Genomic DNA, 14,637 nt, shown 5'->3' on the forward strand with positions numbered 1-14,637 from the left:
CTATAAACCTCACTCTCTCCTGGAGCCCGCAGAGGGCACGGATCCCTCAAAACAACTGACTGGCTGAAAAAGGACAGGAGGCCTGGAGGTGAGAAAAGGGGCAGCCAGACAATAACAAGTAAACACCTAATTCTTAAAGTGCTCTACAAAGAAGAGCAGTGTCACTATCCCCATTTTATAGATGGAGAAACTGAGGCACGGAGAGGGGATGGTTACCCAGCAGGCCAGCCACAGAACCGGGAAGAGAACGCAGGTGTCCTGAGTGCTAGCCACCAGGAGCGAGTCCTGTGCTCTATCCACTGGGCAACGCTGCCTACAGAGATGCTAGTTTTCCCAGCTGCAGCCTCCCACAAACGCGGCAACCCCAGAAGAGTTTGCTGCAAACATCGCCAGCCCCTTTAGCACTGCAGGAGGTCATACCAAGGCCCGCTCCTCCCAGCTCCAGCAGGCAGGAAGTATCCCTTACATCGGCAGCTCCGAGGGCGGCCAGAAGTTCCTCTTCCTTTTCCTGATCCTGGGAAGATAACAGGCAATGTTTTCCATGAGCCTGTTCAGTGCTACCCGCAGTATTCATGTGCAGGACCCCTACCCTCTGACACATACACACACATCTACAGGCAACGTGGTCCAACCCCTAACTGTCCCGGGCCAGCAGGCAGCCTCTGTTGGAGCATCTGGGACGTGAATCGAAGACCTGGAGCTGGACAGGGTGATACCCCTGGTGTGACCGAGTCTGGACAAACACTTGAGGCTCTCAAAGCATTTGACAAGCCTTCATGAATGCCCCTAACAGGTGGGTGAGAATCAGGGTCTCCATTTCATAGAGGCAAAGAGGGGCGGGGGCAGGACTTGTGTAAGGTCACACAGGGGTCACTGGAAGAACACCAGAAGTCCCAACTCCTAGTCCCCCGAGCTCTAGCCACTAGACCACATTTCTCTCAGAGGTGGGACTAGAATCCAGGCAGCCTGACTCCCAGCCCTCGCCCCCTCCAGCTTCCCTGTGCTGTAAATATCTCACGCTGCATCTGAGTGGTTTCCCCCTCCTTTGCAGTAGGAAAGGGGAGACTCTGCAGGTCACGCAGGGGTGGTGTCACGTCTCTGTGGCCAGGAGAAAAGGAAGGGCCCATGCAGCAATGGGCTGAAACTCACATGCAGCTTGATGTGTCAGACCAAGATTTGCAGGGCTAGGGGCGAGGAAGCTGGGCTTGGGGACAGGCCACTGGCATGGGCTTGCAGAGCCCTGGGTTCAATTCCTGCACGCCTTGAAGGCAGTTACTTGGTCTGTCTGTGCCTCAGTTTGCCATCCGTACAACGAAAAAGATTAGGGCCACTTGGGATTACGAGAGGCTCGGACACCAGGGTGATGCTGGCGGAGAAGTACTGAGACAGAAATGTAACCAGTTGACAAACTCTGCCACTCCCTGCCAAGCCCATGTGAGGATTGGCTTTGCCGACGCTTAGTGACTCCTGCGCTGCAGTCAGAGGTCCTTTCTGTGTCTGCTCAGGCCTGGCCTCTGGGAGGTCCCATGCAGTGATACTGAGCAGGATTGGCTGGGAGTTAGAGAGGCCCCCAAGGTCTAGCTGTAAAGAATTTCCTTTTGATTCCCTTTGAGGTGAGGACCGCTGCCAGGCGGAGAGGGCCAGTGGCACTAGCATGTGTGAGGGAGGCTGCGACCGATTGCGTGATCAGCAGGGAGATTGGCCCAGTGGTTTCTGTGCTGCTTCCTGGAAGTCCCTGGAGCATCACCGAAGAGTGGTGTCCGTGCCCTCTGTAGGGGTCTATTCCCTTAGGTGCCAGGGTTGGAGGGACCCTAGGGACATGTGGGGAGGGGATAGAGGCAGACCTGGGAGCTCCAGTACTACCCATTGGGTTGGGAGGGCTTCCTGGGCCGGCAGAGTAGGGTCAGGCGAATAAATCTAGGGCCTGTTCCCCTAAGCAGAGCAACTCAGCTGTACACAGGGCCTGCCCAGGGCAGCAGCCATGGCTGGGGGGCACCTGTCCATCATGCACTCAGCTCCAACACAGCTGGCTCTGGCAGTGTAGAAGGCTCCAGGGTGCCGGCATCCTGGCCTCTGCCAGCCACTGGGGTTATTTGCTGCATGCGGCTGCAATCCCAGATTGTGCCACCTTAATTTTTTCTCTCGTTGTCACCTTAAGTCCCTCCCTCCTTTCCCAGCCAGAGTCGATGAGCGCCCTCGGCCTGGCAGTGAAGAATGGGCATTTCGCCCACTCCTTGGAGGAGGTGTGTGCTAGACGGCAAAGTCCCAATCTATGCAGAGTGAAAAGGGGAAACACTCTGGGTTGGGGCAGGGAGGCTTTTATTGGCTTCATCCCAGGGGGTCTAACAGATCAGGGCACTGGGGGGAGCAGGGCACCTGGGCACCGACACCCCTCCTCGCACAGTGCAGCCTGCAGGAGTCTCTGCCGTGTGGGCACCCACCCAGCCAGCCAAGGGCTCAGCACACCCCGAAGAGCTGAGTCCAAAGTGTGCAATGGCTTAAAGGCACAGCACTGCTACGCTGCCGGCTGGCTGGCCCCAATCCTGTAGGCACTGAGCCAGGGAGCTTAGCTCTGTGGGCTGGCCGGGCTGGGCAGCGGCAAGCTTAGGTGCCAAGGTGGCACAAAGAAAGAGGAGAGAGGGGCACATTAATTGGATGAAGCCATGGCCACATGCTGTCTGTGGCCTTGGTGCTCCAGGGCCAGGGGGTTATAGATCAGACAAGTCCGGCACAGCTGTGTCACTCCATGTCCTCTGGGCATCACACAGGGGTGGAGGGGGAATTGCAGACGTGTGCTCTGCGTACATGCATCGGCGTCCCTGCCACCGATGCCAGGCAGTGAGCTGCCCTGTCGTCGCCGGCAGAGTGCTTGTTCCCCAGGAGAGGTTCGTTGTGCGGCACATCAGGTAGCGGCTACGCCCAATGGGGTGCCAGGGACTGGAACTGCTCTGGCCCTTCCTGACCCCGACACAGGGAGATGGGCATCTCTGTTACAATCGGCTCCCTCCAGCAGGCTGCCGTGCAGGAATCATCATTGCGCTCAATTCTTATGGGAAACTTTGTTGCAACCTGCTCCACTGGAGGGGGGGAAATCGGCCAGATACCTGCCCCCTCCATGCCCTGTGGGCATTTCCCAGGTGGTCAGTGTGTGTGCAGGCCAGTTTGTGAATGCACTGGGCAAAGCAGGAGGGCGCCCTCCCATAATATGGGCGTCAGGGCACATGCCTGTGTGAGCTGTATGCGGTGGCAGGGCACATGGTGGATGGGGATGGCACCATGTTCCAGTGCATGCAAGCGATCTCCATGTACTAGGTGGGTGTGATGGGATCCCCGGGATACAACCTGGAGCCGTGGGACTGCTGTGCCACCTTAATTCTCCAGCCTGGGATGTCTCTCACAAAGCTATGCCAGTGACAAGCCACAAACCCCTCCAGGTGTAGTGATCTCTCAGCCAGCAGCAGGTGGAGCCCAGCGAAATTGCATGAAGGCTCTCCAAGCCACTCATGAATCATGCAGAGAGAGGCACTAGCCAATCGCCCAGTCCCCAGCCTTGCACTCCAGAACTATACCGTCTTGCACTGCTCAAGACTCCCTTGGACAGTGCAAGTTCATTAATTAGTTTACCGCTTCATCAAAGGGTAGTGGACATGTACCAGCCCGTTAACCTGAGCTGAGATTCCCCAAGCACTTCAACCAAACCATACTGTTTTAGGTAAAATATAAAACAGGCTTATAAACTACAGAAAGATCAATTGTAAATGATTATAAGGAGCAGGCAGAGAGATCAGAGTTGGTTACATAAAAAATAAAAATAAATTTGCAGTCTAAATTCTACAAACTAAGCTGGATTTGAATCAAACAGTTTTGCACCCTAGTAGATGTTACAGGCAGCTCACAGTTCTCAATACACAGGCTGGATTCCCTTTCAGCCTGGGACCAATCTCCCTGGTTCAAAGTCTTTGTTCTCTAGATGATAGTCCAGGTGTTGCTATGGGGAAGGGGAGAGGCCAAGTGGTGATGTCACTGCCCCTCTTTTATATTTTCTTCCAGCTGCTAGAAATATCCTGGCTATGACGTGGGGTCAGGCGGCCCCTACTCAGTGGCGAATTAACAAATTTGCCGCCCCTAGGCCCTCAAAAAATTGCTGCCCCCCGCGCGAGCTCACCTCCGCTCCCCCACGGCAAGCCTGGGAGGGAGGGAGGGGGGAGAAGGGGAGTTGTGGCATGCTCGGGGGATGGCGGAGGTGGAGTGGAGGTGAGCTGGGGCAGGGAGCGGTTCCCTGCCCCCCCCAAGAGTTACTCCCCGCGCCCACCGACCCCAGCTCACCTCCGCTATCCCCCAAGCGTGCTGCTACTCGCTTCTCCTCCCTCCTTCCCAGCGCTTTTGCGCGCAAGCCTGGGAGGGAGGGGTGAGAAGGGGAGTTGCGGTGCGCTCTGGGGATGGTGGCGGTGGAGCAGAGGTGAGCTGGGGCAGGGAGCGGTTCCCGGCTCCCCGGGTTACTCCCCGCACCCGCGGGCCCCAGCACACCTCTGCTCCACCTCCTCCGAGCGCACCGCTACTCGCTTCTCCCTCCCAGCGCTTTCATGCGGCAAGCCTGGGAGGGAGGTGGAAGGAGGGAAGCGTGGCGCGCCTGGGGGAGGAGGCGGGCCGGGGATTTGGGGAAGGGGCGGAGTTGGGGGGGGGCACGAGCAAATTTGCCGCCTCTGCAAATTTGCTGCCCTAGGCCTAGGCCTTGTTGGCCTAGGCGATAATACACCGCTGTCCCTACTGTGTACGTGCCCTCTCCAAGGAGCCTCTGGGAGAGGGGATTCTTAGTGAAGGGCTATCACCGCCTATCTGGCTACTGATTGCTGCTCCTTTTTGTCACTGAAAGGCCAGCTGTGGGCATCTCCTAACCGCACAACATATTTCAGTCACACAGATATGGGACCCTTCTTTTTCAGTTTTTATTTTATTTTAATTTTTCCTGGGAATTTATCAGTGTTTATTACCACAACAATAAAACAGGTGAAAATCAGGGCAAAAAGCTATTAATATTTTTTCTGGGTAAATATCAGGGTTTAAATTATTTTGGTGGACGGAAAGTCAGGAAAAACGTATTCTGTATGCTTTGAATTCCGTTCATCAATGTGGTTTGCTGCAGAATAAAAACAGAACTCAAAACACAATGCCACCTCTCAGTTTAAGAAAACAATCTCTCTCTAATCCCCAAATAAAACTTTTCATTTGAATAAACAGTTGACTGTTGTAGACTTAGAACTATTAGCCTATAAATATTTACATTTAATAATTGGGCCACATCATTTGCAGCGCATACATTCAACTTCATCCTTTTCTTCTGGTTTTGTTTTTTTAAAACGTTTGATTACTTTCTTGTTCTGAAATGTATTCTGATACAGATTTTCGTTTTCTTCCTGTGTTAGTGTGTCAGATCTTTAAACCGTTATTTGCTAGAAGCTTGATTTATCAGTACGTTCAGATGTGCACGCACTTCAGAGTTGTTTGTTTATTGGGTGTATCTTCCAGATTAATACATAGCCTTACTTCAACAGGCAGCTTTGCATCTACACACAGACTAATGGATTATCATCATACATAGATCTCAAGCAATGTATTGTATTTTCCTAATAAAACAAATTATGTTTTATATATTTGAATGATACAAAAGTAGGGTGAAAATCAGAAAAAAATGAATAATATTTTTTGTAAAACCCGGGAATATTTTGGTAAAAATCGATTTAAACTGAAAACGAAGGGGCTTACACATATAGCAATACTTCATAAGTTCCCATACAATGAGAGTACACACAATTCAACAGGATATTAACGTTCAACAGAGCAAGGCTTTTTAAATGTTACCTCACAAGGCCTTCATTGTACAAAACACATCATCATCACATCACAGCGGTGAATGTGGGACTTGCAGGGTGCTATTTTGACATACATCGTGTCACTCCCCCACCCACCCCTTTAGTTTACTGCAGGAGTGTTGGTCACCGACTAATGCGGAGGCAGTGTGCCAAAGGTCCTCTTTAGGTTTTGACCATATAACTCCCAAGTGTTGCTGAACATTGTGGTGTTACCCACATATGCTCGTGCAAAGCTCTGGGTACCTTCTCACACTTTGTGGATCAGTCTGATGATCTCAAAAGTTAGCCAGTGGGTTCCCTGGGTTGCTAGATAGCATCTCTTTGTATCAGGGCAGCATTGTTAACCCTTCTGCTTTTCCAGCTGGCATTAACTCAGTGCAGATATTAATGTTTTCCAGAGTGTAGGTATCTTGGCATTTAGCTATCAAAGCATTGAAGTATGCCTCAGTTTCCCCTTCCATTCAGCAGACCAGGTTTATTATGGTTTCTCTGCTGTGATAAGCTTCAAGTCTGTTTACAGGTATTAGCTGAGAAGCAGCATTACCACAGGGCTTCATAACACAGGGTGTGTTCTTCTTTACCACTCTCCGCATGGCTAAGGTCTTTCCCCAGAAATCATGCGGATTGCACCTTTCTCCTAGGTTTTACCATCAGTACCAAATTTTCTGTTATCAGGTTTAACTTTAGCATCAAATGTTTTATCCTGAGGTTTGACAGTAGAACCAAACCCTTTATCACATTTGGGCATTCACAAGTGTCTTTGCCATACCACGCCCCCTGTTTAGAAAAGTCTGGTTTGTTCAATACCCACTGTGTCTTTTAACTCCTTCCTGAACCTTTGCCTGTAATCTGTTCCCTTCAGTACGGGTTCTCAGTCCAGCCATTTCTTTGGGGCTTTGGTACTCCGAGGCCTGGTTAGGTGAGGATATAAGGGGATCCTGCATATTGGCTAGCCCCCTGTGGAGCTGTGTCCCAACCCCAGGACTGGACATATGCAAAAAATCCATCTCCCCTCTTGGGGTTACCCTGTGATCCCCAATCCCAGCACTGGGACCTTCCCTGCCCCCTTTTCCTAGAGGGTTGTGAGCTGTGCTCTCTGGGCTAAGAGTGTCTGCTCTTTGGTCAGATTAACCTTTTCCCAGCATTTTACTCAGCTGCTTTCTGTGTCTTACCAGCCTGTGTCTTACCCCCTCCCCTCTGCCAGCTGGGTCCTTTGCATGTTCACAGACAACCTCTGCCTGGCAACTTTCTGGACTCCACTTCTTGGCTGTTACAGGTGTGGGAGCTGTATCTTGACTTAAAGAGACACAGTTACTTTCCACAAGCATATCAGGACCAGTGGCCTGGAAAATGGACCTGGATTGGGGTACCCTCCATCACCCCTTTCTCTGTCCCCCAGAGGTCAGCTGTGTGACTGCTCCCCTCCGGAAGGTCAGCTGCACGGTTTCCTCTCAAAACCTGAGTCACAGGCTGCCTGCCTGGGTGCACAGATGCTGAATCAGCCACTCTGTCCTGGGCAATCCTCTCCCAAGTGAGGAGACGTTCATGTTCTCCCTCTATTCTTACCCCGTTTTCCTTCTCTGGGATCCCTCTAGGACACATCTCTCTGTGCTGTGTAGAGTGGGGTCTGTCCCTGGTTCAGCTGCAAAGGGCTCGCAGCTGGAACAGTTCTCTCAGTGATAGCACTCCACCCCCCTCCCTCCCTGAGGAGAGCTGCCTTCAGCGGCAGTGCAGGAGCCGGTCTCACATCCCCCCCACCAACCCACACACCTGGAAGCATGCTGCTTCCTTCTGCTGCAGAGGAATCAAAGAGACTTTCTCCCTTTCCTTCAGCTGTTCCTGGGGCTTTACCCTTTCCCTCAAGGATCCCAGCAAGATGATCCTTCTTACTGCAGGCAAACACCTTACCAGCATGAGCTCCATGGAAAAAATCATTTCCAATAAGCCTATCAATGGGGATATTGTCCACCACTCCCATCTGTAATGCACTTTCTAAACCCTCAGTTTCTAGGTGCATTTTGGCCAGAGGCACAAGAATCCTGTCACCTCTTACTAATAAAAGCTCTGCCATCTGCCCTGGCAATGTGTCACCTTCTTGAATTACACTCTGCTTAACCACAGAAATCTCTGCACCTGTATCTTCCCATCCTAAGTATTCCCTGCCATTCATTTTGACAACCTTCATGTGCTCCAATCCCACACAACGAGTATGATAAGTATCAGGTGTCTCAGAGGCTTCTGTGCTAAGGACAGCAGTATTAACATGGGCTACTGGCTGTCTGCTTCCTTCCAGCACAGGGCATGTATTCCTCAGGTGATCGATCAGTGGAATTACAGTGCTAGTACCTTATGGGCTCTTCTGTTTTTACAGGGGGGTTGGGATGGGGATTAGAGGAATGGTTTTGGGGAGGTGAGTCATCAGTGCCCAGTCTCCCATCCATCCTCCTTTTTCCCAAGGGGAAAATGGGATCCTGCCTTCCCACCAGGTTTAAACCCTTCTGTCTGTAGTTTACTCTCAATAGATGCCTGGGTCTGCTCAAAGGCATTGACTAGAGACACCAGCTCATCCACAGTTTTCACCTTTTCACCCCATAAACACTGTTTCACATCATCTTTACATATACGTAGGAAATGCTCCTGAGCAACAAGGTCAAACATTTGTTCAAAACTTTCAGCCCCTTTTCCTCTCACTCACTTTCCCTTTAGATCTTTCATCCGGTTTCCCTGTTCTCCATTACTCATCCCAGCATTTCTCTTCAGATGTCTAAATTTCACCCTGTGTGTTTCAGGGGTAATCTACAATTGTTTCAAAACAATTTCTTTGAATTTACAGTAGCGTAAAGCATCTTGAATTGGCATTTCATTGAATATATTCAGAGCTTTACCAGTTAACTTTGCAACCAAAGTGGGGATCTTCTTGTTATCAGAAATTTCATGAACTGCACTCAGCCTCTCCAGAGTAGTAAAATATTCCGTGATATCCTCTGTCGCTTTGTATGCAGGACTCAATTGGTCAATGAATTGGTCCCATTTGTGGGATTTTGGAGCGATGGGAATCAGTGGGGTGGGAGGTCCTGGTTCTACTTTTCTAGCAAGTCCAACTGGTGTCTCTGCTCTTCTTCCTTTTCCTCAGCGTCTCTGGCTTGCAGATCTAGCACCTATTGATGTGCTGCTATCTCTACCTGCTTCAGTTCCAAGGCCCTCCAACGTGCTAACACCTTAGCTTGTTTCTGGGCTCTTATGTCCAGTTCTTTTAGTTCCATGGCCCTTTCATGTGCAGCTTCCTCTTTGGCCTTTTCTGCCTCTTTTAGCTCCAAGATTCGTTGGTGCTCTTTCTCCTTTTCTGCTGCTTGCAGTTTCTACAGCACTAACCTTCCAACTGCATCACCCTCGCTCCTTGTCCTTTTTATGCCTTTCTGTTTCTATTTCCCCTTCCCAAAGTAAGCAAACAGAAAATAAAAGACAGTTACCTTTTTGTAACTGGTGTTCTTCGAGATGTTTTACTCATGTCTATTTCACAATAGGTGTGCATGCTCGCCACGTGCACCGGTGCTGGAAGTTTTCCCCTAGCAGTACCCGTAGGGGGGGAGCGCCCCCCACGACCCCTGGAGTGGCACCTGCCTGGCGCGGTATAAGGGGAGCTGTGCGCTCCCCCCACCCTCAGTTCCTTCTTGCCAGACAACTCTGGCAGAGGGGAAGGAGGGCAGGATGTGGAATAGACATGAGCAACACATCTTGAAGAACACCAGTTACGAAAAGGTAACAGTCTTTTCTTCTTCGAGTGATTGCTCATGTGTATTCCACAATAGGTGATTCCAAGCTATACCTTCTGGAGGTGGGTAGGAGTTCACAAGTTCTCGGGACGGAGTACCGCCCTGCTGAACCCAGCGTCATCCTTGGTTTGGGAGACTATCGCATAGCGTGAGGTGAACCGAAGACCACATGGTGGCTCTACAAATGTCTTGTATAGGGATGTGGGCCACGAAGGCAGCCGATGAGGCCTGCACCTGAGTCGAGTGTGCCCTAACAATGGGCGGCAGGGGGACACCCGTCAGCTCATAACAGGAGCGGATGCATGAAGTGATCCAGTTGGAAAGCCGCTGAGTGGAAATCGGCTGGCCTCTCATGCGCTCAGCGGAGGCGACGAACAGTTGCGAGGACTTTCTGAACGGCTTGGTCCGCTCGAGGTAGAAAGCCAGAGCCCGCCTCACATCGAGCGTGTGGAGACAGCGCTCCTCACTGGATGCATGGTGCTTGGGGCAGAGGACTGGTAGAAAAATGTCCTGACCCATGTGGTAGGCGGAGACCACCTTCGGGAGGAACGCGGGGTGTGGGCAGAGCTGGACCTTGTCCTTATGAAAGATCATATATGGCGGCTAGGAGGTCAGGGCCCTGAGCTCCGAGACCCACCTGGCCGATGTGATAGCAACCAGGAAGTCCACCTTCCACGAGAGGTGAGACCAGGAACACGTGGCTAACGGTTCAAATGGGGGCCCCGTAAGATGAGCCAGCACCAGATTCAGGTCCCATTGTGGGACCAAGGGCTTAGAATATGGGTAAAGCCGGGCCAAACCCTTAAGGAACCGGCTGGTCATAGCATGGGAGAACACAGTGTGTCCTTGCACCGGGGGATGGAAAGCCGATATGGCTGCCAGATGCACCCTGACCGACAAGGGCGCCAGGCCCTGGGCCCTCAGGCGGAGGAGGTAATCAAGGATAAGCTGGATCGGGGCGGCCGTTGGGGACACTCCTTGGTCCGCCACCCACCTAGAAAACCGAGACCACTTTGCCATGTAGGAGCAGCAAGTGGAGGGCCATCTTCTTTCGAGGAGGACACGCTGAACCTGTTCTGAGCATGTCCTCTCCTCGCCACCTAGCCACTGAACAGCCAGGCCGTGAGGTGAAGAGCTGCCAGGTTGGGGTGGAGGAGGTGGCCCTGATCCTGAGAGAGCAGGTCCGGGCAGAGCAGCAACAGCCATGGCGGAGCCACGGCCAGGTCCAGGAAGGTCCCGTACCAGTGCTGCCTGGGCCATGCTGGGGCAATAAGGAGGACCCTGGCCTTGTCCGTCTTTATTTTCTCTAGGACCCTGCTGATCAGTGGGAACGGGGGGAAGGCAGGACCTGGCTGTCGTCACCGGGAACCTTACGATTGAGTCAATGAGCCCTTTTAGGGTCTCAAACCTGTCTGGGGGGAGAGAGGCTCTGGCCGACGTTGCGTCCAGGAGCGCCCCAATAAACTCTCTGCATTGGACCAGGACTAACATGGACTTGGTGATGTTTACTAACAGGCCCAGGGCAGTGCATGTGAACAGGAGGAGTGCCACATGATCCCTCACTTGCGACCGGGAGGTGCCCTTCACCAGCTAGTGGTCCAGATGGGGGAATATCTGGACCCCCCGGCACCTGAGATAGGTCGCTACTACCGACATGCACTTTGTAAAGACCCTGGGGGCAGTGGACAGACCAAATGGGAGGACCGTGAATTGGTAGTGATTCTGTCCCACCACAAAATGGAGGAAGCGCCTGTGCCCCTTGAATATGTGGATGTGGAAGTACGTGTCCTGTAGATCGTGGGCCGCGTACCAGTCCCCGGGATCTAGGGATGGGATGATGGAGGCCAGGGAAACCATGCGGAACTTGAGTTTCACCATGTACTTGTTCAGGCCTCGCAGGTCCATGATGGGCCTGAGCCCCGCTTTGGCCTTCGGGATAAGGAAATACCAGGAGTAATACCCCTTCCCAGGAACTCCTTGGGCACCGCCTCTATTGCTCCTAGTTCCAGGAGCCGCCCGACCTCCTGCTCGAGCAGAGCCTCCTGCAATGGGTCCCCCAAGAGGGATTGGGGCGGGGGGTGGTTGGGCAGGGAGGAGGTAAACTGAAGGGTGTAACCTCAGGAGATGGTTTTGAGGGCCCATCGGTCTGAGGTGAGCTGCGACCATTCCGGGAGGAACGCACACAACTGATTGGAAAAAGGGAGTTTTTTGGGGAGTGGATCCCTGCTGAGAACTGGCGGGGTACCCCCGAGCATCCCGTCAAAACCGCCTTTTACCCACCTGCTTGCCCTTAGAGGACCCAGGCTGGGGGGCAGGCCGGTATTGTCTTTGTGGGCGTTTCTTATAGTCCCGTTGCTTCTTATGGGCGACCTCGTACTTCAGGAGGGCGGCCTGGGTGGGAGCCTGCTGCGGCTTGAACTTGAGCTTTGCCAGAGCAGGGACATAGAGGCCCAAGGTCTGGAGGGTCGTGAGGGAGTCTTTCATGCTGTGCAGCCTTGTGTCTGTTTCCTCAGCAAACAGCGCCTTCCCGTCAAAAGGGAGATTCTGCACTGACGATTGCGCTTCGCTGGATAGCCCAGAGAGCAGGAGCGAGGACGCCCATCTCATGGACACCACCGAGGCCATGGACCGCGCGGCTGTGTCCGCTGCATCTGAAGCGGCCTGCAGGGATGCCCTCGCAGTTGCTGCCCCTTCCTCCACGAGAGCCTTAAACTCCTTTTTATCGTGCTCCCGGAGGGAGTCCTCAAACTTGGGGAGGGATCCCCAGAGATTAAACTCCTAGTGATCCAGGAGAACCTGATGGTTTGCTACTCTCAGCTGGAAGCTTGACGATGAATAAATTTGTCTCCCGAAAGCATCCAGCCTCTGAGAGTCTTTGTTCTTTGGGGTTGGAGCTGGCTGCCCCTGCCGTTCCCTGTGGTTGATCGACTCGACCGCCAAGGAGTTGGGTGCCGGGTGCATATACAAATACTCGTACCCCTCTGAGGGCTCCTCCCACTCCTCTGCCTGGAGGTGGAGGCTCACTGCCACCCTTTTTAAGAGGTCTTGGTAGACCCAGTAGTCCTCCTGTGGGACAGAGGGGGGCGGGGCCGCAATCAGCTCCTCCAGACAGGGCAAGGAGGCCGGTGCGGTGCTTTGGGTGTCGGCCGGTACCAGAGGATCCACCACCTGATCGGACTCCGGGCACGGTGCTGAGGACACGGGTCCCACCAACTCTTTTCTTGGCGGTCTAGGGATGGAGGCCGACAGTGCTTCCGATGCCCCGGCCACCGAGCGAGTCCCCACCGGGGGCTGCACCAGAGGCCACGGTGCTCACTGGTACCACTGGGCTGGCCACGACGCTCGGTGCCACTGCACTTGCTGAGGCACCAGCGGGGCTGGCTGTTCGGGCTGGCTAGCCTGGCCTGTAGACGGGTGGCTGTGAGCGGAGGCTGGGCTGGCGTACGACCCTCTGCTGCCTCTGGACTGGGAGTATTGGTGGTGCCGGGATCTACGTCAGCCATGGGACCGCGATCTCGAGGTGGAGGAATGGCACCGACAGTAGTAGCTGCTCCACAAACGGCCTCGACGGGTGGACCCGCGATGGCGAGACTCTGGCAATCGACACCCGGGGCTACAGTGCCTTGGCGGAGACTTGGAGCGGGATTCTGAGTGGGAACGGCATCGACGGTTGTGCCGCGACCGACTGCAGTACCGCCTTCAAGACGAGGACCGTTGGCGACGTCTGCCGCGGTCCCATCTGTGCTTGCTCCGTGAAGATGAGCAGTGTCAGGAGTCCCGGTCGGACAGCACCCATCCAGACAGTCTAGCCGGCGTCGAGGGCAATCCACATGGACTGAGCCCTGAACCATCACCGGGCGGTGAGTGGTATCGTGAACGTTCCCTCGACCGAGACCGGGCCAGCAGTGACTGCGGCGATACCAGCAGTGGCTTGCTCCTGGAGCGTGGGGCCGACATTGGCGGAGCTCTGGGCACTGGCATGGACATGACATCCCTGGCAACCTGGAGGGCTTAGGGCGTAGATGGCATCCGGACATCCGGAGAGGCCTGCTCTGAAGGGGCCGGGCTACTCCGCTCAATGTGAGTCCGAGGCCTAGGGTCCGTTGGGGATCGAGGGCTGCCCGACATGGGCCTAGCCTCTGTCCCAGACTTCCCTCGGTGCTGTTGCGAAGAGGGAGTCTTTCCGGTCCTCTTGGCATGCCCCGTGGAAGGGGAGTGGTGCCGACTGGTCGATGGTACCTGAAGGTCTCCGCGTACCAACGCCACGGTGCTGGGTACCGGTTCAGAGCGGCGTGCCGGGGTCGGGGCCAGCGCCGACTCCATCAGGATGGCCCGGAATCTAATGTCCCTTTCTTTTTTGGTCTGGGGCTTGAACGACTTGCAGATCTTGCACCTTTTGCTGATATGGGTTTCTCCCAAGCAGCGCAGACAGACCGCGTGCGGGTCACTCCTTGGCACAGAACGCCTACAACGCACGACTCACTAACTAACTAAGCTAACTGAAATAGCTAACTGACAACAGGTACTAATGAATGAACAAACAGTTCTGGGGACAAGCTGCAGCAAAGCTGGAGCTGAGCAGTTCCGACGCACCTTCACTGGCGGCAAGAAGGAACTGAGGGTGGGGGAAGCGCGCAGCTCCCCTTATACTGCGCCACTCCAGGGGTTGTGGGGGGTGCTCCCCCCACGGGTACTGCTAGGGGGAAAACTTCCGGCACTGGTGCACGTGGTGAGCACACACACCTATTGTGGAATACACATGAGCAATCACTCGAAGAAGAACAAAAGTGTGACGTTCCCCTGATGTTATCTGGACTGGTGATCTGCTAGGTCACTCCAATCCTCGACTCTGGGAGCCAGCCTTACACTGCTCTGCTGTGAGACCCACCACTCCTGGGCTGTCCATGCACAGCCTCTAGCATGTAAGCTGCTCCCAGTTATGTGAGTGAGCACTTTTGGCCAGCTGCTGCTTGGATTGTGCAACCGAATGACAC

Source organism: Terrapene carolina, unplaced genomic scaffold, assembly GCF_002925995.2.
Source record: "Terrapene carolina triunguis isolate 2854851 unplaced genomic scaffold, T_m_triunguis-2.0 Scaffold49, whole genome shotgun sequence".
NCBI classification, from domain to species: Eukaryota; Metazoa; Chordata; order Testudines; family Emydidae; genus Terrapene; species Terrapene triunguis.